The sequence below is a fragment of the Manis pentadactyla genome, chromosome 14 (genome assembly GCF_030020395.1).
Source record: "Manis pentadactyla isolate mManPen7 chromosome 14, mManPen7.hap1, whole genome shotgun sequence".
NCBI classification, from domain to species: domain Eukaryota; kingdom Metazoa; phylum Chordata; class Mammalia; order Pholidota; family Manidae; genus Manis; species Manis pentadactyla.
Genome location: NC_080032.1, coordinates 90,592,779 through 90,618,521, shown reverse-complemented (window position 1 = coordinate 90,618,521; position 25,743 = coordinate 90,592,779). Strand labels below are relative to the sequence as shown.

Below are 25,743 nucleotides of genomic sequence, written 5' to 3'. Positions count from 1 at the left end.
TGAATTTTCAGCAGTGCTGATTAAACTAATGCTAAGACCGTCACCTATTTGGACAGAGACCCACTCGTACAAATCATCATTTCAGGGTGAAAGCTGACTACTGTCAGTTATGACACTGATCACCGGAAAGGCCACTGAGAGGAGCAAACCGTCCTGGTGGTAATGTGGGGAGAGCAGATGGGCGCCGATTTCAGATCCCACTGTTTCTCCTCTTCGACCTGTCAGCTAACTAGCTTGCTTTTCACAGAGTTCTGAAAGAGAAGCTCTTCTCAGTTAATAAGGGGAAATTCCTATCTTAAGCCAAACTATAGTATCATTTTCTGTAATCACATTTTACTGAAGGACCTCCCCCCATCCAGAAATTATGTGTAAATCGGAAAGGAAGAAAGGACTCATATGCTTTATATAGTTGAAGAGACACCTGCCTTCATTTTACTGGACAGCATTTAAAAAATACACACTTACTGGGATTTCTTTCATTGAAAGCACAAATGTTTTTATAAACTATGTGAGTGGTCATTTTAACAGGATATTTTAAGACTGAGATGCAAGATTACCCGATTTTGTGCTCACTTTCCCTTTGCCGTGTTAAAGGCAGGTGATGTTTGTTGAAGGAAGATGAGACATTCGGCATAGAATCAAAGGCGGAAAAAAGTTAACACCCTGCCCCAGGGTCTCCAGTCTCATGAAATGCTGAGGGAAGTGAGGCCCACTTCAGGGTAATTGTAGGTGGCACTTAGCATATGACTGTAAAGTTGGAGAATTAATCCAGGATTTTAGGACTGGTTATGCTGTCAAATGTGTATTCAAGGATAAACCCCTGGTTATTTAGGAGTATGGAGCTATTTGGTTAATGGCAAGTGTATATTTAAATGGTGAAATAAAAGTGTTCAGAGTCCAGGTTGAGCTTAGGCTAAGCCCCGCCCTGACTGTTGGCCCGTGTGCGCTGGACTCCAGAGCGATTATAGGGGTCCCGTGCGGGTGGTGTCGGGCCACTGCAGGGGGTGGCGATCAGCTGAATGCCTGCGTGAGCAGGGGAGTGACCGGCCCGAGTGGGAGAGGAGCTGCTCGGTGGTCGGCTCTAAGAAGCCACATGGACCGAATCTGCCTGTGACCGACCAGCTCGCAGGCCCCCAGGAATCCTGGGGTGGGACTGTACTGTCCCCTCTCCCCTCCAGGTTCCCCTCTCCTTCTTTCAAGTCATGCTGTCGTTTTTCATATCAGTGTCACCAGGCACTTACAGAGCACCTACTCAGTGCTGGAGACCCAGAATGAATAAGGCAATTTCTTGTCTCAACAAGTTTACAGTCTGGTTGGGAAGATAAGTAAACAAATTTTATGTACACTTTATATTAATGATTTATGTAGTTATATATATTTTTATGTATACAGGTAAATTGTTGTAGTTCGTTGAGGTGAGTGCCACAGCAGGGGTTAATGTCGGGAACGAGGGAAGCCGGAGTGTGGCCCCTGGGCACAGCACACGCATGGCCGGACGCTGGCATTGCCTTCCTCCGAGGATTCTCCTGACCTTCGCATTAACTGGGGTCCATGTGCGCACACACTTGGAAGACAGGATGGTTTGCTCCAGACCCCACCCTTCTCTGCCTCCCACATCCCACAGTGCACAGGGACCTCCCTTTGGGCAGTGAAGTTTGGCCTTTAAAGGTGTGCTCACAACCCATTCGTGACTTCTCTATGCAATGGTAGCCTGCTGGTGTCGGGCAACTTCCATTGCATCCTCAGGAAATTACTTACAATGAGATCTGTTTGCAGGAATGCTTGATTTCATGTGTCAGATACAGACTCACAAAAAATGTTGCTTCTCAGCAGGATTGTAACTTGTGAAATTGCTGGTTTGCAAAATTCATTTTAGTGTATTATTTTTATAAGCACATTTTGTTGTTAGTAATAGTAAAAGGTACACTCACAAAGTAGAACCCAGGTCACAGCCTTTAATATCTAAAAAAAATCTACTTAGCTGCACATTAGATGTGCTTTATTCAGTCCACATAACACCAAGGTTTTTAATTTAATATATGTGTCTGTCGACAGAATGTAAATAAATAAAAAGTAGGAAGTTCTTTGCATACCACTTTCTCAGAGGATGGCAGTAGAGAGATAACCTACATGTACTTTGATCATTTTATTTTACAATCAGTATCTTAGATGGCAGATTTAAGACAGGTTCTGTAGATTGCTGTTCGGCTTTTATTACGAAGGCCTGATGTGCACAGGATATACACCACAATATAACATTACTATCCATCTTGCACTTCAGCCACATTTCAGGGCATGCCCGTAAATCACCTGTAGCTACTAGGTAATGCGCTGTGTAAATAAATCCCCCTTCTGTGGGCTATGTATGAGTTTAAATAAAAACATATTATCTTGTTGAAGTATGGTTAGACTATCATATGCTCCATTATCCGCCTCCATTTTCAAAGTAGGATTAGTAATGCAGGAAATAAGAATGTGTATCCTTCTTCCTTTTGAAATCTGTCCATCACAAGACACCCAGGCAGACAGATTTGAAGCCTACTGTCTGTCAACCTGCCTGAACACAGGAAGAGATCGAAGGGCATTTCATTCAGTGCGTATTCAGAGAGAACATCACCATGCCTACCGAGGAGATCCTAACGCAGGCGCCACCATGTCCTGGGAGAGCCGGTCTAGGCACGGGAGCGCAGCGCGCTCATCGGGGGCATGTCGGCCGGGGCAGTGTAGCCGCCGTTTACTTGGTAGGCACAGTTTCTTGTGATTCATTTAGAGTCGATGTTATTTGTAGTCCTGACATCCCCTCAGAGAGGTCAATAGCTGTGAACTGCGTAAAATAGTGCTTGGTCTTCGGTGCTTAGTGACTGTTGCCGGCAGCGGCGAGGGTGACCCGAGAAGCAGGCGTTCCCACCAGCGCGGCGGCGAGGGCGGGGCCGGGGCCTCTGCAGACCTCGCCGGCGCAGCACGTGGTTTGCTTCACCCTCGTCTGGCCTTGGTGTTTTAATCACGTACTATTAATCTTTTATTAAAGTACTTATAACTGGATAACTACCACTTATGCAGTTTATACCTAATACAGACACCTGTTAGAATTTATATTTGAGACATTAACAAGAGAACAAATTTTGTGAATATATTAGTATGTGCATTCAATACACAAAAAATGTGAATGCTATATATACCCACACAGTTATATACGTACATACAGCATTCTGCATATATATTATTTATGCTGTCATATAACTTAGAGTGTTCTATTCACATAAATATAATCTCTGGTTATCAACTTACATACATCATACATATGTATAAAAACTCACAAAGGTATGTGTTTTGTAGCATCATAAGAAGCCCCTTCTACTTTCTAAGGACTCAAAACTCAGTTTCCTACTTAGAGGGATTGACAGTATTTTGCGTCATCCCCTCTTCTTCACCGATGCCTCAGAGTCAGTCCGATTCGCCAGGGTCACAAAGCAGGGCCGAGGAAGAGGCCTGGGTGGGGCTTGGATCCTTGGCATCCCGCGTACGGGAGTGACAGCTGTCACCCACACCTTTTTTTTATGGCTTCTTCCAGGCTGACGTTGTTGTTCATCGATCTGATGAAGGGATGGACGGCACTGTCTCCGGAGCAGGGCGGGCGGGAGGAAGACGGCCGCGGTACTGTGGCCCCCCAGCCCGTGACCCACCGACACAGGGCCCGCCGGCCCACGAGCTCACTGACCTGGTCCCGGGGGGCCACACCTGTAAATAGGTAAACTTAGAGCTTCAGGTAGGTGTGCTTATATTCATCTGCCTCTGCCTTAGTTTTCAAGGCTTCAAAGGAGGGTGACAAGGCTGGGGCTGTCTGTGTGGTTAGGCTTTTTAGGTTGGCAACTGAATCTCCGCAGTCAGAGGTCCCAGGGGCCCCGTGGCAACCGGGTATCCAGGAAACCTGGCAGGGCCATGTGATTGCTTGCTTTAATTTTTAAAATTTATCTAGATATTGTATGAATTCCTTTCCCATGAGAAAACATGAATATAACAAGGCTAATGTTCTTTCAAACTCCTCACTCCCCACCCCAGTCTCTGTCCCAGGTTGGTGTCACTGGGCCAGAGCTTCCTCTGCACATCACACAGTGTACGTACATGTCCACACAGCACAGGTGGCCTTCTGGTGTATTTGTTTGTGTAATTTTACAGGAGTAGCATCACTGGATAAATTGTTTAGCAGCTCCTTTCTTCCACTGAATTCTTCATCTTTCTGGTTCTGTTTGGTTGTAACACCATATTCTACAGTGTGTTGATACAGGAGGGCTTTTTTTTTTTAACCAAACCCCTACTGTGCACAAGAAATGAGACTCAGTTGAGCTTATTAGGTATCTGTTGGATACACAAATACATAAATTTTCTTAGCTGGACAACAGAGTGGAAAGATCTCTTTAGGAATGGATACATATATGTGACATTTGTAATCAAGAGATGCCCACGTCCTCTGCTAGTCATAGAGTAATTTCCTCACATGATGCTGGTAATAACAGTCACTTGTCACTCTATAAACACTTTACGTGCATTTCTTCACCTGTGATGAAATATGATTATTATTACTTCATTTTACTAGTGGGGAGGTTAAAATTCAAAGAGATTCTGTGACTTGCCCAAGGCTGACTGCTAACAAGGGCTGGACCTGCTTTCAGACCTAGAGACCGAGGCTGGAGTGACCGCCTCTCTGCCTTTAGCCTCCTTTTACAATTTGAGAGAGAGTCAAAGGGACAGAGAGACGGGGGCAGGGGACCTTTGTGTTCTCTGCTTCTGTTTTCATCTCTTGCATTCTACATTTATATATTTTTTAAAAAGCTTGAAGATGAAAAGTAAGGGTTATAGGACAGGATGGGAAGGGACAGAATGGACAAGAGGTGAACATTAAGTGTAGGCAAGAAGAAAGGAAATAAAAACTACCCAAATTTCAGGCCCGAGCACAATAAGCCTGATAATTTTTTAACAAATATGATCTATTCAGACCATCGGAAATTTAAATGCAGGCTGATGGGGTACAATGGTAACTATCAGGGAGAGTGGAGGTGCAGAGAGCTGTCCCAGAAGGTCACGTGAATTGGGATGGGAAAAAATCGTGAAACACAGCCTTCAGGGTCTGATAGTCCAGAGAGAAAAATCCAGAAGAGTGAGATAGTGAAGGAGGTGCACCAAGTTCTCCTCTTAGGTAAGTGCCCTGTATAGCTAGCTGGTAAGCACCCTGGCTTTGGGGCAGTGGGGCACAGCTAAAAGAAGGCAGCTGACCAGGTATGTCAGGGGACAGTGGAGAGGGATCTGGGGAGCATCTGGGTGAAGATGACGCCTGGAGAAGCAGGCTGGTGAATCCAACCCAACCTTCAGCCAGAGGCAGGTGGGTCCTTCTGCAGCGTCCCTAATGGTCACTCAGATTCTGGATGGATTTCTGACCAAGAGCTTAGTTTCTCGGAGCTGTCGATAGAAGCCTGGATATTTTTAGGAAGTTCTTCTTTTTACTTAGCTAAAATCAGCTTTCCTTCTTAAACCAACTTTTGGCCCATCTTCTCTCTGGTACACTGTAGAACAGCTCTAGAGGACCTGACCTGCTTGCCCATCACATTCTGCAGCCCAGCTCCACTGCCCTCAATCCTGGGCTAAATATGCTTTTAGTTATTCATAACCTTCTCTCAACAACTTGAATTACATTTTCTAGGTATATTCTGATTTGTAAACATCTGCCTTAAAATATAACTCCTAGAAGTGACTACAGTAGAAGTGACATCAGACACCATGAACCCACTGATGGCTGTGGTGGGACTTTTACTGTTCTTAGCTTGGACAGTCTTATTAATGTGCTTTAAGATTGCTTACTTTTGTAATCAGTCACCACAGTCAAATGGGATTTATTCCAGAAATGCAAGGATGGTTCAATATCCACAGATTAATCATTGTGATACATCACATTAACAAAAGGAAGAATAAAAACCATATGATCATCCCAATAGATGCAGAAAAAGCATTTGACAAAATTCAACATCCACTCATATAAAAATTCTTGACAGAGTGGGTAAAGGGAACATGCCTCAACAAAATAAAGGCCATATATGACAAACCCACAGGTAACATCATACTCAATGATGAAAAGCTGAATGCTTTTTCTCTAAGATCAGGAATAAGACAAGGGTGCCCACTGTCATCCTGTTATTCAACATAGGACTGTAAGTTCTAGCTACAGCAGTGAGACTCAAGAAATGTATGCAAGGCATCCAAGTTGAAAAGGAAGAAGTAAAACCAAGCCACTGTCATCTCTTGCCTGGACCATCATAGTAACTTCTGACTGGTCTCTTTGCCGCTGATTTTTCCCTGTCTAATCCATTCTGGAGCCAGAGTGATATCCTAAAGAGCAAATCCTTGCTTGAAACCTCTCAGTGGAATACCATAAAGAAATTTGAAAAAAATTCTACACTTATGTAAATTTTTCTCTGTTAAACTTTAATAAAAAATTTAGGTTAAAACACATTTCACTAGTTTCCTATTGTCCTTGGATATGAAATCTGCACTCCTTAATATGAATCGTAGGGTGGTGCACAGCAGACACTTCTGGTCCCTCACCATAATCTATCCCCATGCTTTGCCACAGCCTTTGATCTTGCTGGAAGATTCTTGATTTCATTTAGTTCAGGGTGAACCCTATTGACAGACTAGTATAACTTACAGACCCCCCCGTTTTTTTTAAAGGTATTATTGATACACACTCTTATGAAGGTTTCACATGAAAAACAATGTGGTTACTACATTCACCCATATTATCGAGCCCCCCTATTCCCCGTTGCAGTCACAGTCCTTCAGTGTAGTAAGATGCCACAGAGTCACTATTTGCCCTCTCTGTGCTACACTGTCTTCCCCATGACCACACGCACACCCTGTGTGCCAATCATAATGCCCCTCAATCCCCTTCTCCCTCCCTCCCCAACCACCCTCCCCCGCCCCTCCCCTTTGGTAACCACTAGTCTCTTCTTGGAGTCTGTGAATCTGCTGCTGTTTTGTTCCTTCAGTTTTGCTTTTTTTTGTTATACTCCACAAATGAGGGAAATCGTTTGGTACTTATCTTTCTCCATCTGGCTTGTTTCACTGAGCAAAATACCCTCTAGCTCCATCCATGTTGTTGCAAATGGTAGGATTTCTTTCTTTCTTATGGCTGAATAGTATTCCATTGTGTATATGTACCACCTCTTCTTTATCCATTCATCTACTGATGGACACTTAGGTTACTTCCATATCTTGGCTATTGTAAATAGTGCTGTGATAAACATAGGGGTGCATATGTCTTTTTGAATCTGAGAACTTGTATTCTTTGGGCAAATTCCTAGGAGTGGAATTCCTAGTCAAATGGTATTTCTATCTTTAGTTTTCTGAGGAACCTCCATACTGCTTTCCACAATGGTTGAACTAGTTACATTCCCACCAGCAGTGTAGGAGGTTCCCTTTTCTCTGCATCCTTGCCAGCATTTGTTGTTCTTAGTCTTTTCAATGCTGGCCATCCTAACTGGTGTGAGGTGATATCTCACTGTGGTTTTTATTTGCATTTTTCACTGATAATTAGTGATGTGGAGCATCTTTTCATGTGCCTGTTGGTCATCTGAATTTCTTCTTTGGAGAATTGTCTCTTCATATCCTCTACCCATTTTTTTAATTGGGTTTGTTTGCTTTTTGGGTGTTGAGGTGTGTTAGTTCTTTATATATTTTAGATGTTAACCCCTTGTCAGATATGTCATTTACACATATATTCTCTGATATTGTAGGATGCCTTTTTGTTCTGCTGATGGTGTCCTTTGCTGTACAGAAGCTTTTAGTTTGATGTCGTCCCATGTGTTCAGTTTTGCTTTTGTTTCCCTTGCTGAGGAGATGCGTTCAAGAAAAAGTTGCTCATGTTTATATTCAAGAGATTTTTGCCTATGTTGACTTACAGACCCCTTTTCAGAATAATCTTTTATAATATATAAAATACATTGATTTACAAAAGAAGCAAGTTATATTAAGATACAGTTATCAAAAACAAGGTATAGGTAAACTTAATCTTAAATTTTTAACAGATCCAGTGTGAAGGCTGTTATTGCTCAGCGTGAATAAGAACATTGAACTGTGGGGTCATCTTTGGTGCACCTCCTTCCATGTGTTAATCAAAAAGTAGGTGAAATAGGGATGCAGGAAAGCAGAGTAACCATAGCTGTTCTGTGATGTGAAAATGTCCGATTTCTAAGCAACAGACACTGCTGTCACAGCTGTGGTTTTATGCCTGCTTCACACTGGGAGGAAATAAGATTTCAGTTAGAAGTTATTGAGAAACAGAGATGAAACATTTCCAAGCCCAGTTTGCAGACTCTCTGAATACCGTCTTGCCCAAGGACTCATGGGCTCCGGTTACGGTCCTTTCATTTGAGGGCTGCTGTTTCTGGAGCGTGTGGTCAGGACCAGGGTGAACTATGGGAGAACAATCACAATAATTCTCCTTCCACCAGGGGTAGTTTTTGGCACTGGCCGCAACACAGATCCAGCTAAGGAGGCAGTCACAGACCTGCTGGGGGAACGGGAGAAGCAGGAAGGGATGGATAACGCTTCTGGGAAAGGTCCATCTGCTCTTAAAAAGTGAACTGTAGCAGCCATCTCAGCACCATCCGAGGAGCCTAAGTGGGCGTGAGCCCAGGAGTGGGGGAGGGGTGGTGGTGGGTGGGGGGCCCTCATCCTCGGTGATGCCCGCGCCTGACCACGTGCCTCTGGGCCTCTTGTTATCCTCGAGCTCCTTACCTTTTGAGCTCTTTTAAATTAGTCTTCCTATTATTAGCAGCAGAAGAGCATCCAAATTTATACAAACTGCATTATACGGAGCATGCCTCCCTTTCTAACTTCTCCTCCCGCCGTTGTCCCCCTTTGGTTTCGGGCTCTTTGCCGTCCGCCGCCCACCCGTCTCCGAGTGACCAGCTCTTTCCTGGTCCCTCAGGCCGAGTGTGCGTGTCTCTGCTCCGACTGGCCCGACCCTCCTGCTGAATCTTACACCCAATCTGCTCTTCCTTCGCCACTTTCTTTTCCTCTGTTACTCTTTCACAGACTTTATCACGTGACTTAATAAATGTTCCCCTAGTCTTATTTATTTAACGTCTGTTTTTCTCATGAGAGTGGCAGCTGCACGAGGGCAGGGCCGTGTCACTGTTGTAGTCCCAGCACCAGGACAGTGGCCGGCAGAGATTGTCAGGAAGTATTTGTTGAATAAGGAAAACTTTCCCTCCGCCTGGATCCCCCACCCCCTGCTCCCGGGAAGGTGAGGTGTGCTTCCTCGGACCCTGCGTCTCAGCACTGTTGGGCCTAACGCCGCCCCAGCAGCCTCCTAGGCCACTCTTATTAGTGCTTGGCATTTTAAGCAAGTAAATAAAAGCCTAACTTAATGCACCTAAGTTGCATAAAAGATTGGAGCAGTGAAGAATTGAGCTACTAGGATAGGATAGTTTAACTGAGTGGGAGAGTGCATTAACTAGTTCTAGTAATGGTAGGTAGAATAGTATTATGTAAGAAGCCTACTGATTTTTAGAGATGAACTGCATCCATGCACTTGACTAAAATTTGGTAATTCTAGTTTTTCCCGTGCATTCTCATATTGTCTGACATTATGATCTACAATGTGATCAAAGTATTCACTCTTCCAATTGCTATGTCTCATTTCTGTTTCATATCTTATTACATTGTCCAGAAGTTTCAGAACAATTTAAAATAATGATAGCTTTATCATGCACCCTTGTTTTCTTCCTGATTTTAATAGGAATGTCTCTGTCGGCTGTTGATACTGGCTCTGTGTGTGATATTTATAAAAAATCATATTAAGGAACAGTTTTTCTATTCCTGAGAGATGCTTAAATATGGAACCAGTAGGAAATATAAGAAGTGGTAAACCTTTCCTTTTGACATTTGATGAGATTCTGGTCTTTTTTAAATATATAAAATTATATAAATAGAATTGGACTCTTCTTTTTTTATCTTGTCTCATTTTTCTATGTAAGTCTATTTATGAACACCCCATCTTCCTGCTGAGTGGCAGACCTAAGGCTGCAGAGATGATATGATGGGCTTGCTAGTTGAGCCACACAAGTATTGATCTTATGGCTGAAGAATGACGGCTGAATATGTAACTTGTCTACTCGTACTTCTATTGCTCCTTCCTAACACAAACTGTGTATTTAATATCCATTTTTAGGACATACTACCTGTAGCTACTATTTAACGACTGCTTACCATGTGCTAGCCCTATTCAAATCATTTTATATGGTTGATTTCATTTAACTCACAAACTCAATGATGTTGGTGCTATTACTATTATTCCCATTTACACTGACAAAATTGAATCTTAAGTTCGGTTTATTTGCCTCATCACAGCTGCTAAGTGCTATAGGAGGGATTTGAACCCAGGCACCTCAACTCCCCATCCTGTGCTGTTCCTGTCTCTTATGCTACCAACAAACCACTATTAATTTTGGAATCTATTGGAAATTAGGTACCATAATTTCAGGGATCGCCAGCAAGAAATAAGTAGATTGGAACCAATTTTGAAGTAAAGGAAAGTAAATATGCAAAACCAGATATCATAAAATATTGGTTTTTTTAAAGCATTAAAAAGTGAATGACAACATTCAAATGGAAGGCTTTCGTGAAAATTACTCCTTTAACATTTATAACAGATATTTACCCTAAAAATCCCTGTGTTGCTAAGAAGCTAATTATTGTCAGAACTTTTTTAGTAATGAATTTGTATAATGTTTCAAGTCTATATCCACCCTAAAAGATTACCTAGAATTTCTAATGTAATACTGTTTTCCTGAGTTATGGTAATGAATCTACATTTGTTTAGCTTCATTTATACTCACTACTTGCACATTATCAAAATGAAGTGTTTACATTTCCATTAGAATGCTAAAAAAAAATTTTTTTTAAACTTTTTAACCTGAAAACATCATAGTCATTACCCAGATTTAGATTCTAAAGGGACAAAATGACCTCATGAAGAGTGCTACTTAAAATCATGATAAAATTCCAGTCAACCTAGTAAATGATGAAATCTTCTGAAATGCAATAATGTCATAAAACATTTCACCCTTCAGAACCAAAGAATCATGTTTCAGTTAATATTTGGGATTATGGCCTTGAAAAATCGATTGTAAGGCTTTTTTGTAGGGCTTACTAAACCTCATAGCCTCATATGATAGTCTTGTGTGCAGTTCACACTTAATTAGCCCCTCTGTGCCTGCTCAGGTCAATGCTTTGTGGATACAGACACACTGAACTGCATCACTGCTTACAGTCCCAGCCCTGGGAGGCTTCCGAGGCCGTCTGAGCAGACGAGTGCTTGTGTCTTTAGTGCAAGTATAGCTTACTCTGATCCCGTTAATTTTATTAAATCAATTGGAGATCACAAGAGACTAAATGAAGTGGACTTTACACTCTGTAGAAGGAGTTTTCCATTTTTCATAACTTTCCTCTCAAAATTTGGCTCTCTTAGTGCACTTAAACCACGGTTTGATTTACAATATTTTTAGAAACACATCTGTTGCATAAAATACCATGTATTTTAAAATTGAAATCATTCAACAAATAGTAATTGATTAAGAGAAGCTGACTGCTGGTGTCTGCCCACAGAAGTGACAAACATGATGAATACATGAAGGTCCTAGAGACTTCTGCTTCCAGTGATGGCAGGCTAGGTCGTTTCAAAAAATTTCTGCTAAGGACAACCAGAATTGCTGGAAAAAATGTTTTTCTTTTTAATAATCTTTTTGAAAACTTCACACAGCTAACAAGATAGTAAAGAATTATTGTCTAGAATATAGAGAAAATAGAGGCACAGGAAGGTGACCCCAGCACCTGAGGCTATATTTCCTTTGGGGGCATTTGCCAATTTAAGAGGAGATATTGAGAGCCTGAGAGACTGAGCAGACTTATTTATGTTTATTTATTTATTTTTCCATTTGTACTGGATGTAATTGACATACAGCACTGTATAAGTTTAATGTGTATAATGACTTGACTTATGTATATTTTGAAATGATTAACCACAATAAGTTTAGTTAATAGCACATCATCTCATTTGTGTAAACACAAAAATTTTTTTTAATCTTTTTTCTTTTTGATGAGAACTTAAGCAGAACTTCTGATAGCCTCATGGGGCTAGGGTAGGGATTAGAGTTCAGGACTTGTCAAGTTGGAGGTCCTGGTGAAGCTGTTTCAATTAGTTTGTATCTTGAAGCTCTTACTCAAAATCTAAGGGTCGACTCAGCATAGACAGGGACTCTTGGAGAGTCTGGCTTAGTTTTAAATCATATAAATCCCTGAAATTAGATTGAGATGATTTCAAATTGCTTAACCCTAAAAAGCATATACAGAAATTCTTTGGATAAAGAAAAACATCATCCTTGGCTACAAATTACTTCTAGAAACTGTAAATTCTGTATGGAGCAGAAAAAAAAAAAGAACAGTCACTCAAGGTAATAAAACTTTATGAACAAAATACAGCAGAAACAGCAGACAATAGAAAAAGGCCCACTGAGGCTACAAACATAGTGGTTATAGATACCCTTACCATGTTTAAGAAGATAAGACAAAATTGAAATTTTAAGAATAAAACTGTAGACTATATGTTACAATACAATAAACAACAGAAAAATAAAAATTAATACTTCAATAAATGTGTTTGTACATTAGACATAGATGAAGAGAGACTTAGAAAACTGGAGGAAAGGCCAAAAGAAAGTATCCGGAATGACCATAAATAAATAAGGACGGCTAACAGATACAGAAGACAGTGAGAAGAGATAACATATGCACTATGGGAGTCCCAGAGTATTGAGAGGAGAGAGAGAATGGGTCAGAAACAATATTTGAAAAGATAATGCTTGAGAACTTTGCAAAACTAATGAAAGAAATCAAGCATCAGATTTAAGAAAGTTTAGGAATCATGAAGAGTATAAATACAAAAAATTCCGATCTACATACAATGAAGAAAAACCAATACAACCAAAGATAGTACAATCTTAGAAGCATAGTCCTGTTAGAACTAATAACTGGATTCAGCAAAGTTGCAGGATGCAAAAATTAATACACAGAAATCCATTGCATTCCTATATGCTAACAACGAACTAGCAGAAAGAGAAATCAGGAAAACAACTCTATTTACAATTACACCAAAAAGAATAAAATACCTAGGAATAAACCTAACCAAGGAGGTGAAAAACCTATACTCTGCAAACTATAAGACAGTTGTGAGAGAAATTAAAGAACACACAAATAAGTGGAAATCTATCTCATGCTCATGGATAGGAGGAATTAATATTGTCAGAGTGGCCAGCCTACCCAAAGCAAATTCAATGCAATCCCTATCAAAATACCAACAACAATCTTCAATGAACTAGAGCAAATAATCCTAAAATTTGTATGGAACCACAAAAGACCCTGAATAGCCAAAACAATCCTGAGAAAAAAGAACAAAGCTAGAAGTATTATGCTTCCTTACTTCAATCTGTACTACAAAAGCTATGGTAATCAAAACAGGATGGCACTGGCACAAGAATAGACCCACAGATCAATGGAACAGAATAGAGATCCCATATATAAGCCCATCCATATGCGGTCAATTAATATATGACAAAGAAGATATGAGTATACAGTGGGGAAAAGACAGTTTCTTCAATAACTGGTATTGGGAAAACTGGACAGCTACATGCAAGAGAATGAAACTGGGTTACTGTCTAACTCCATACCCAAAAGTAAACTGAAAATGGGTTAAAGACCTAAAAAGACATGAAACCATAAAACTCTTAAAAGAAAACATAGGCAAAAATCTCTTAAAAATAAGCACGAGCAATTTTTTTCTGGATACATCTCCATGGGCAAGGGAAACAAGATAAAAAATGAACAAGTGGGACTACATCAAACTAAAAAGCTTCTGTACAGCAAAGGACACCATCAGCAGAATAAAAAGGCAACCTACAGTATGGGGGAATATATTTGTAAATAATTTATCTGATAAGGGGTTAACATCCAAAATATATAAAGAACTCTTATGACTCAACACCAAAAAAACAAAAACAAAAACCCAATTACAAAATGGGTGGAGGACCTGAACAGACATTTTTCCAGAGAAGACATACAGATGGCCAACAGGCACATGAAAAGATGTTCCACATCACTAATCATCAGGGAAATGCAAATCAAAACTGCAATGAGATATAACCTCACACCAGTCAGAATGGCCACTATCCAAAAGACAAGAAATAACAAGTGTTGGCAAGGATGTAGAGAAAAGGGAGCCCTCCTACACTCTTGGTGGGAATGTAAATTGGTGCAGCTACTGTGGAAAGCAGTCTGAAGGTTCCTCAAAAAGCTAAAAATAGAAATACCATACAACCCAGTAATTGTACTTTTAGGAATTTACCTGAAGAAAATAAAATGCCTAATTCAAAAAGACATATGCACCTCTATGTTTATTGCCACATTATTTACAATAGCCAAGATATGGAAGCAACCAAATGTCCATCAATATATGAATGGATAAAGAAGACATCGCACATATGCAAATGGTCTATTATTCAGCCATAAAAAAAGGAAAATCCTGTCATTTGTGATAACATGGATGGACCTAGAAGCTGTTATGCTAAGTGAAATAAGCCAAGTGGAAAAAGACAAGTACCATATGACTTCACTTTGTGGAGTATAAAAACAAAACAAAATGAACAAAATAGCTGTAGATTCATAGACACTCAAGAGTGACTGGTAGTTACCATGGGGGAGAAGTTAGGGTTGGTGGGTAGGAGGGGACGGTGAGGGGAATAAAAGGACATGAAATTCTCAATCATAATATAAACTAATCACAGGGATGAGAGTACAGTATAATGAATATAGTCAATGATTCTGTAACATCTTCCTATGTTGACATATAGTAACCACATTAGAGGTGGATTTAATAATATGGGTAACTGTTGATCCACTGTGTTATATACGTGAAACTAATATAAGATCATATATCAATGATACTTCAATTAAAAAAGCTTGATCCTTTCCTTGCATTTACACACATGCAAATGTTTGTTAGATTTTCAGCCATTGCCACTATTTGTATCTTCCTTTGTGATTTTGTATCTGCCCTATCTTTGCACAATGTCTGATTGTTTGTAGGAAAATTTCTTTTCTTTTATTAGGGGATGGCAAATATTTTCTTCTGGCAGGAGCGGCAGAGCAGCCTCATGGGATGATCAGGTCAGCCGCTCGAGGCTCCGGGTAGGAACCGCAGCGCCCCTGACGTGCAGGGAACGACAGTTCTCCCTGGGCTATGGGAAGGAAGAAGCTGGCCGTGCAGGTGTTCTCATACTAGCTGTGATTGGGCTTTTTGAGGAAAAAATACCAATCTAAAAGAATTATTTAAGATTTGTTTATGGGCTATTTTTTTTTTAAAAAAGATTGAAACGTGAAGTAAGACACTTAAAAATAAAACATAACAGGAAGGAAACATAAATAGTAAATAATTTTTCTAGGGCAGAGCTGAGAGACCAGACAGTGAGTTTGAATCCAGGAGTTTGGGCATAAAAACAAAGGGGAATAAACGAAAGTTTGCATTCCTTTGATTTTTATTTTCTGAAGCATAAAACACACAGATCCACTTACAAAGGCAATGTTTTACCTGAAAGTTAAGTAAAAGAGACCCCAAAAGAGTTTAAAAAGCCCTGGTTGTGGAGGTAAGACAGTTGGGCTCAGTTCTACCTTTGTTACTCAGTAGTTCCTCAGTTAATCTCTTTGATGCTCAATAACTTTCAAAGAAGGGAGGATAAAAATAACTGACCCACCCATCTCTTGAGGTTGTTAAAATACACTCAAATTAGAAATAAAAGATAAAATAATATTGAAAAAGACAAGCTCCCCTAGAGAGATGAGAGACTGGAAACAAGGACCTTCCTGCTGTAAATGAATTCAAGGAATCAGATAAAGTTGGATTTCTTTCCAGTGGATTCACTGAACTGCAGATAAGAATCCAGCCCAAAGTTAGTAACCTTAGAGAGTGAAAGAGAGGTATTACAAATGAAGATAAGCCCACATTGTCCCAATATTTACCAAGTATGTATGGGTTGGGCAGGGAAGAACATGAATTCCAGGAACAAAAACCTAAATTATATTGATTATTGGCAAGATTCTCTAGTGACATTTGGAATAGATTATTTGTTAGGTCAAGAAAAAAAACTGGAATGACTAGCAATCAATATGGGTTCATCAGGAGCAACTTACAATAACTATTCTTTTTGTTCATATGTTACCAAAGTGATAGGTTGGAGGAAAGCATCATGATTCTAGTAAAGCAGCTGCAAAGTTGCTGGGGACAGGTATCCCTGAGGACAAGATGAAGGAAAGGGTCTAGAATATAAAAAGAATTAGGTAGAATCGTAACTAATTGAAAGCCTGTAGGATCTCCCACTAGGTTATCAACTAGGTGGGAAAATCTTAGCTGGTATGCTGCATGGGGCCATTTAACTTGTGAAACTCACCAGCTTTATGAAGAAGGAGAAGACATGCTTCATTTTCAGATGCTATGAATGAAGTTAATGTGTTGAGTGATAAAATAGGATTCAAAAAGATCTTGATAGCCAGGAAGGAACAGTGAATCGAAGAGAATAAATTTAATAGGGATAAAACATACAAAGGAAACATTTCGCTTACATTAAAAATCAACTACACTGGGTGGTAGAGATCTGGCTTAAAGGAGTTAACACAAATAAAGGTCTCATACTTTCAGTAGACAACAAGGTCAACCTGAGCAAATCATGTGGCTACTGTGGGACCCTGACTCCATTTTGTGTCCCCCATCTTGAATAACTATGTGTCTCCATTTTGTGTCTTCCATTTTGAGTAAAAAGTTTCCCTCTCAAGCCACGCCCACTCCCGCGGAAACCATGCCCAGCAACCTGTGCAACAAGACCCTGACCCTCCTCAGCCAGTCAGCTAAGGTCACAATGAATCACCCCCTTGGAAAGTCCCTACCTGTCTTTCCAAAAGTATAAAAGCAAAAAAGGGAACTTTGTTCAGGGTCTCAGACCGGGTCCTGTGTTTGGACAGGCCACTGAGACCCTAGTTCGAACTAGCAATAAAGACCTGTTTTGCTCTTGCATCTCACGACTGAGGCTGGTGACTGCGGCTCCCCCCGGGGGACTCAAGGAAACGGGGCACAACACTACCAAAAACCCACCCCCAAACACACAAACAAATCCCCTTCTCTTCTTAGGCCAGGCTAAGAGAAATAGCCTTTCCAGACCAAGGGAATAATAATAATCTCTGTGCTTGGCATTGGTTAACTCACATCCACAAGACTGACTAGATGGGGCACCACAGTTGTGGACAAAGTGAAGCGGACCAGAGGGGGAGGATCGAAATGTCAGAAGGCCTGGAAACAATCACGGGAAAAACAGCCGTAAGACCTTGGTTTATTTTGCCTGGAAAAGGGGGTGGTGTCGGTGCGTGTTTGCAGAGGGAGAAAACACGGTCACGTCTGTAAGGAATGTGGCACAAGGCACGATGCACAGTCCCCGGCAGCGGGCGCCAGCTGCGGGCACGCTCCCGGCCGCAGGAGGCTGGGCCCCGGGGGGCTGTTTGGATGCAGAGGAGGAACAACTTCCGCCCAGAACTGTCAGAAGATTTAATGGGTCGTTTCAGGACTTGGTCATTGCCCGGGATACTGAGGAAATCTCCGTGTCATTATAACAGTCACGATAACCGGTAGGGGCAGAACTCGGCGGCGTCACAGGTGCCCCTGCGGCCGAGACGCAGCCCGTCCTCCATCGGCCGCCCGTTCCTGAACGGGACGCGCCGCTAGTTCCCGGGAGCGTGTTCTGGGCCGAGTGGGAGACATTCTGCTGGAAGGTTTGACATGCTTTTATTTTTTAAAGAAGAAAACATTTCACAGAGAATATCGGGATCATCAGCATCTAATCACGCCCAGTAAGCACGTAGTTAATGAATTCGTCATCGAGACAGCAGGTGGTCGTGAGAAGCCCGCCCGCTGTGCAGAGCCCCCCGCGGGGCGCCCGGCGAACTCGCCCTTCCTCGGGCCCCCATATATTCCTTCAAAGCGCCCAGTGCCCTTAGAAGGAGAAGCAGAATTGAAATCTTTTTCCCCTCGCGCGTTCTCCTCTTAATGAGCGTTCTGAGGGTGGTGGGCAGGCACCCCTGCGCGTGGCTGCTGAGAAACCCGAGGGCAGGGGTCGCAGACCCGGCCAGCGGCCTGTCGGACAGTCGCCACGAGCGGCGGGGCTGGGAGCTCCCCTGAGCGGTGGCCCTGCGGGGAGCCCACACCTTACACCTAACCAGTCGCCCTGCTTCCCAGAGACCAGATCCATTAAGGTGTCTAACGCTTAGGCGAGATGTCGGGCAATTTTGAGGGACAGGAAATACCGACTCTACTTAAGTCTATTTTGGTAAGTGATAGAATAAGCACATTCTATTTCTCAGCTGAAAAGAACTTTAGAGATCACACAGTTTTACGTCATCCCATTAAAACAAAGCTGGGAGAGGCAGCTTGATACTCATTTCGAGGGGATACCATCAGCTTTGGTATATATGTTTTAAAAGTTTTATAGGAAATAGGATGTGGAAACAATACTGGTTTTTAAAACTTGTATCTCACTTTGCAAGAAGTGGTTTTGGGATGAGCTTCTGTGGTTCAGTGGGCAGAAGAGAAGACAGGAAACAGGTCAGGGAAATAGGGGGATCAAGGTAAGAAACTAAGACGCTAGTGAGGTTTTTCTACTTGTAAATGGAATTGCGAGGGAAGTATTTTAAAACACAGCCAGACCTTTTTTAAGTAAACTGTTATGAACAGCATTAAGGCTGAGACTTCAGTTATGTCCCATTTAGAAGTTACGACAATGATATGAAGTTGTCCATATTGCCTATATTGGTGACAACCTCCTTTTCTTTTCCTATCGAATGCATTCTCTTAAATTTTGTAAGTCGACCAAAATGGCAGTTAGTAACTGTATAGATTGAGAACACATCAAGTTACAAAAACAAGAAAGAATCCAATTTATATGTTGTGCTTGAGACTAATGTTGACAGTAATCGTATTCTGGTATGGCCTCTAATGGGAATGGGGTTCTCTAACACACGGGGATTAGAATTTCCTTTCCTCCTTAATATGGCTTAGCTCCCAGGGATTCATTTGTTTCGTTTTTGTACTGTTGGTTTCTTTTGCAATTAATCCCTTCCAGGATTAGAGAGCTTTGATTGTTTTTTAAACTCTTTTTATCATTTTTAACGTGAATTTTTAGGATATTTGGAAGGTACTTTGGCACATTCTTCGATTGCACTCAGCATCTCACGCAGTGTTTGGATGGAACCTCTGCGGGTTATGGTCATCTCTGCAGCGAGCGGAGCAACTTTATTGTTGTTGGTGTTAACACTGGAATTAGGAGCCTCTAGGAAAGCTGAGATGTCTCTGATTGATGTCGGCAGTTAATCTGGAAACAGGGAAGCCAGTTTAAGTATGCTTCTTTTTGAGATTAAATTATCTGAAATGTCAAGATATGTGTGGTAATCGTGTTGCTTTGCACCTACTTCTATCACCTCCATCTGTTAAACACAACAACTTAATAATCACGATAAATCATTTGGGGGAAAGTGGTGTTTATTATAGAGGCCAGCAAGTGTGAGACTGGAACGCTTTTTAAATGGTATGCAGTCTGGAAAGTGGATTTTTGGCGTCTTTGAAGTTCTTGAACTGTGGTCTGAACAGGCCTCCTGTGGGTTGTAACTGGAGGGTGTCCTCATGGTACCATGTCCATCCCTGGCATGCAAAGTAATCCTTCTGTGGGTGTCTGAAGCCTGGCACTGCAGCCCGGACAGATGCTCTATAGATATTATTGTGCATAGCAGGTGAAATATTTGTGTTTTTTTTCTCTTTCCCAACATTGTCCTTTTCCCCCTGCTCTAAATGGGCAGCCTGGCCCTGAGGGTTTCTTACCCCGGGGGTGCTGCAGAGCGGGGGTGGGACAGGGCAGAGAGAGGACACAGACACTGCTTGAGGTCATGGCGCTTCCCACCTATTCTAACAGCCTGAGCCTGTGTAGGAAATCATGCCGAGTGTGTTGGATGAAGCGAAGAGAAGGAGACTCCAAGTGCAAAAAGAGCCGAGAGGAGTATGCAGAGGACAATCAAAGGAGGGAAGGAGCATGTCCTCCGAGGCAGAGGGTGAAGAAGAAAACACGGTGGGCTGAACTCCTGCTCCCCAAACACTGTAGAAGCATCAGTAAAGGAATTTAACAATGTGTAAGCCCATAAAGCCAAAGAGAACCGAAGAGACAGGACCAGGTGAGAGGTATCAATGAAAGCTTAGAAGATGAAGGGTAAGTGGAAATTTAATTAATTTAGCAGAAGAGGGACAACTGAAAATGATGTTTTTCTGGAGGGAGATAACCAAAGAAATCATGGACCCAGGCAAGCCTCGGACCCAGAGGCCCCCGGGGAACCAGAGGCAGAGGTGAAGGGCGGGGCTGGCCCTGGACTTGGGAGTGGTTGGACGAGAAGCTATTGGACCCGAGCTTGCTTCTACCAAGGTTCACTTTCTCAAGAAACCGAACCAGAACAAGCAGAGGGAGGTGCTGGAAGGAGTACAGGGAGATTAAGTCATGGCAGGAATGCGGCAGCCAGGAGAATGGATCTGGGTCTGAGGGAAGGTTCACTAACGGTTGGACCTGACAACTGAGCTGATGTAAAGAAACACTTAGAAGCCCACAGAGCAGCTCGGAGCCAGTAAAGAAACTTCTGGAAAAACCAGCAACAAGTGGTCCTTGGAGAAACTGATGAGCGATAAGAACCTTCAAGCTAAGTAGGAACAGAGAAAGAATTTCTAAGTCACTTTTGAAATAAATGAGAATTCTTGCATGACCAACTTTGGAAAGAATAAATGCTGTTCATGTTTAGATGGTTCACAAAAGGGGAAATGCAAGTGCCCAGTAAACATGGAAAAAATGTTCAGACTCACAGACACTCTAAGAGATGCACATGTAAACAATGAGTTGTAAGTTTCAACTAAAAATTAGCAAAGAATAGAAGAATGAGGGTACCTATGCTGAGTCAGGGTGTTTTGAAATGGGAATATAATAGACTATTATTTGAAGAAAGTGATTTGACTGTATGTATCAATAGCTTTGAATATATTCATTCCCTTTGGGCCATAAATCCTGGAAATCTCACCTAAAGAAATAACTGGAAATGCAAATAAATATGAATGATAAAATGTTTAAGATTAATTCATAATAAAAAATTTCAAATTAGTTAAATGTTCAACAATAACATCCAAGTAAGTTGTTACCTTGCTGCAATGACATGTTATGTCCCCATTAAAATGTACGTTTACAAAGAGTTTGTAAATCTGAAATACTTATGCAATAATTTTAAACAGCATAAATATTTGTATATATTGTATGTTCTCAACTATTAAAAAAAAAAAACAAAAACACCCGAAGGAAACATGCCAAAATGTAATTGTTGCTTTTAGTGCATTATAAATGTTTTCCTTAGTTTAAAAAAAATCATACACTGAATTTTTAGACATCCTACATAAGTTGGTTTAAAAAAAATAGGAATAAGTGCCTTTGGAGAAGATCTGAAAAAATGGTTATGTTTTTTATTAATCAACTTCAGAGTCATGAGGGAAAGCAGGTTAATGAATTTGTAAAGGTGCAGTATTTTAAAATCTGACTTCATGTTGGGGAATGAGTAAAGAAAGTGTGGCAGGCAGAGTCACTCCGCCCTCCAAGGTGCCCCAGTGCCCAGAACCAGTGAGCATGTCCGGCGGCGTGGCCACGGGGGATCGAAACTGCAGGCAGGGTCAAGGTCCGCACCGACCTTCCAACGGGGAGGCCGTCCGGCATGTTCCTGCGGGGCCCTTGGTGTGGAGAGAGGCGTGTGAGCGTGCCCGGGGGCTGGCCTGGCACTGCCGGTTTGCAGATGGAGAAGTGGGGCCGTGGCCCGGAGGACGCAGGCGGTCTGTACAGACAGAAAAGGGCGGGAAGAGAGTCTCCCCCGGAGCCCCCCCAGAGCGGGAGCCCCGGGGGACCCGTGCAGACTCTGGCCTCCGGAATTACAAGGTAAAGCGTTAAACCGTGAGGTTGCGCTGACTCGTTGCAGAAGCAGGAAACGGGAGGCGCACACCGTGAGGCTGTCACTCTGCCAGAAGCCAAAGCCACTCGCGACATGATGGGGACGCCGTGGTCACGGAGCGGCCGGGGCCGTGCAGCGAGCTCTCCGCGGGCACCAGCCTGTCGGGTCCTCACGGCAGCCCCGCGAGGGAGGAAACGCACCCCCTCCTGGTCCCACAGGCGGAAAAGCCGCAGCTGGGAGCAGCCGAACAGCTTGTTGGCAGCTTAGCGGAGGCAGAGGGGGGCTCCGGGCCTGGCCTCTCGCCCGAGTCCCACGCCGTCGTCTGCCTCTTGCCCCCGAGCCAAACGAGGTCAAGCGAAAGGGAGCAGAAGTGCAGTGTGTGGACCCCCGCCTTGGCCTGGTGCCGCAGGGACAGAGCCCGTGGTGGACAGTTGCTGTGCTAAGTCTGTGGAATTTATTTTCTATAAAACTTCAGAAAGGAGAAAAACAGCTGTAAATAATTGATAAAGGCCAGTCATCTCAAGGCTGTGGCCCGGTGATCTTCTTCTTCTCCTCCAAAGAAGACTGTTTACACGTGAGCAAATGGGGTCCAGCCAGTTCCTGGGGAGCACGGCCTATCCGGTGCCCCCCCCCTCCGCTGACATCGCCGCCCTCCTGTTCGCAGGCGCCTCGCCCCGCCGGCTGAAGGCCTGGCCAGAGCAGGGGGGCTGGGAAGCGGTCTTCCCGCACCTCCCTCTGGGGCTGGGGCGTCGCTCTCTTCTTGCCCCTGGACTGGAATTCTCGGCTCTCCCGGTTCTCAGGCCTTGGGACACAGGCTGCAGCCACGCCACCAGCTCGCCGGGGTCCGGCTTGCTGACCGCAGATCTTGGGGCTTCTCAGCATCCACGATCCTGGAGCTAATTCCTTACAATAAATTCCTTTCTTTTTCTCTCTCTCCACTTCTCTGGCCACCCCTGACCAAAACATCTGGGAGTAGCTAAGTGTTAATAAGAAGTCTGTGGAAAATAGGTTCAAACCCCAAACAAGCTAATGTTATCTTCCTGGTTTCCTCTTGATTGTTTCAGAGGCGGCTGACCTTCCACGACCTTCCACCGTTGCACAGTCTGAGGATTTGCACCAGGAGAGGAGCAGCCGACCCGCCTGGGGACAAAGAGCAGATCCTCAGGGCTTCCTGACAACTCTGTGCAGGTGCGGTCAGACCCCAGGGGCAGGGCCGGGCAGGGGGTCCGGGGCGGAGCCCGAGTGTCTGCTGACCGGTGTGTTCCCTTCTTCCTTCTGGTGCCTTCTAATCAGCTCGACAGCCATCATGGCTGCAAATTACCTTTTAATAAAAAGGTTGCAGAAAATTCAGGCAGGGAACACACGCTCTGGAGGAGAGGCTGCCGCCCTCTGCGCTGTCTCCCTGCCTCGGTTTCACCCCCTCGCCCCCCAACCTCTGGCTGTGCCTCTGCGCTCCCGGCCCCCACCCAGAGGGAATGTAGGATAACCTCCTCTCCACGCTGCGGAACCCACATGTCACCCTCCGGCAGCGGCCATTGGCGTCGGCCCTCAGGGCTCTGCAGACCGGACTGCCTGACTGTGCGCACAGTGCCGACCCTGAGCTCCCGGTCCACCCCGCAGGGCTCCGGCCGGCCCTCCCTCCAGCCCGCTGCAGGCTTCCACCCAGTGCCCCAGGAAGGACAGGAGCCTTCCCCGCAGCTGTGCTTGACCCCACACCAAGGACAGGCCCTCGGACGCCCCTGGGCAGAACGCACAGATGCTGCCTCTCACCGAGCTGGCCTGGTGATGCCTGGTCTCTGTGTGTCGTGCATTTGTGGGGACGGCTGCACCAACCGGCCACGGGCCCTGAAGGCTCAGACCCACGCTTCCTGGTCTGATCAAACCTGTGTGTAAACCTGGCCTGTCCCGCCTTCCGGCACAATGTGTGAGCCACACTGAGTCGTCCTGCACGCGTGTTCTACTGCATGTGTGGCAACAAGCTTGAAAAAATTGCCAAAAGTCTCCTGGAACACTGCACAGTATTAAAAAGAAATACGTCTCAGAGGGGAATTAGGCCCCAAGAGGCTGTCTCCTCCTGGCACACTCCTGGTGACCACGAGTTTGCTGTCCCTGGAAACAGGGCCGAAAAGGCTGTGGTGAGAAGGGATCTGGCTGTGAGTGGCGGGCAGGGGGCAGTGGGCAGAGTGCGGTGGGCAGGGGGCGGCATGCACTGGGCATATACACTTGCTGGGAGCTTTCTGTCTTGATTTTTAAAATTTTCATAGTTCCCATGCAAGACAATGGATGCTCTTATCTGACAGGTGATGAAAGTGGGACTCAGAGCGGCAGAGTTGGCTGGGGCGTGGTGGTGCCAGAGCCCGACTGCTCTGCTCTCTCCTGAGTCAGATGCTGGAAAACAGAGCAACGCGCTGCTGGCCCGGAGGGTGCCCAGCACCTAATGGCTGCTTTTGGCCTCCTCTTGAACTCTGTTTCTTGAAAGGCAGGTCCTGCTTTTCTGGCCATAGGAGGTGATACAGTGAACAGCTCCCCCAGTAGTGGTAGAAGAGTGTTTTTCCTGATGTTTGAGATGGAAAAGAGCTCTGATCACACTCTGAAAAGGTGCATTTCTAGATGCACTGGAATTTTTAAGTAGTGAAAAAACTGACATTTCAGTTTGATACAGTGGAGGCATTTTTGTCTCAGCATTATTGTCAGGTATAAGAAATAAAATTAATGTTATCGGGACACTCTTAACTGGGGGAAGGGAGCACCTGGTGTGAACTGTGTCTTGGGAAAATACTCGGCAGATAATCCAGCCACACAGGCGGCCCTGCTGACCCGTGAAGGGTATTCTCGAGCTCCAGGCAGGGGCGCCCGGCGTTGTTGGGGTGCCTCCCGAGGCTGTCTGCTGGGAGCCAAGGAAGCTACCTGAAGGCAGATGTGCGGCTCCTTCAAGCCTTTTCCCAAACGAGGAAAAACAAAGCTGCCATTGGCCAAGGGGGAGCTGGAACGCGTCTCACCTGGAGAAGGGCTTCCACCTGGCTTGTAAAGAACACGATCCTCTGACCCAGGACTTCTTAAACCTGTCTCACATTCCATATTCCCTTGGAAAGATGATGACAGGGATTCAGCTTTGACCCTAGGAATACAAATGGACATATGTACATCCAAACACAATTATGTATATTTTTAAGGGGTTAATGAAGCCCCAGGGGCATGGGGGCCCCAATAGCCCTCCCTCGGACGCATCTATTCCAGTTTGCTCTCACTCGTGACGACACAGTGTCTTCCGGGGCACGAGGAGGTTTAATACAGGCACTTTACTTACTGCGGCTTTTATAAAAATGAAATCTGTCTGGGATATTCCGTATCAGTTTAGGGCCGAACTGCATGAAGACTCACTAATTAAGAACCACTGGCCATCCTATTCAACAACTGAGGCTTATTTATTTATTCAGGTTCCTCCCAAATGCATTTTACTGCTTGCATTACCGGCTTGTTTCTGCTCTTGGTCCTGTGGATGGGGAGCTGTGGGCAGAGGGGAAGGAGGAGCACGTGTCCGAACCCCCGGAGGGATCTTCACCTCGCCTGTCTTCGGGTCCTCCT

General features: G+C 43.9%; 1 protein-coding gene across 3 annotated transcripts in view; it reads left to right on the top strand.

The window, feature by feature from the left end:
• LOC130680652 (spidroin-2-like) overlaps positions 1-24,326 on the top strand; it is a 140,933-nt gene extending 116,607 nt beyond the window's left edge. For all 3 annotated transcript variants that reach the window (XM_057491693.1, XM_057491689.1, XM_057491685.1), the window contains one exon: positions 23,223-24,326. The gene's annotated coding sequence lies outside the window, so the exon portion shown is untranslated. The remainder of the gene's footprint in view (positions 1-23,222) is intronic.
• The last annotated feature ends 1,417 nt before the right edge of the window (positions 24,327-25,743 follow it).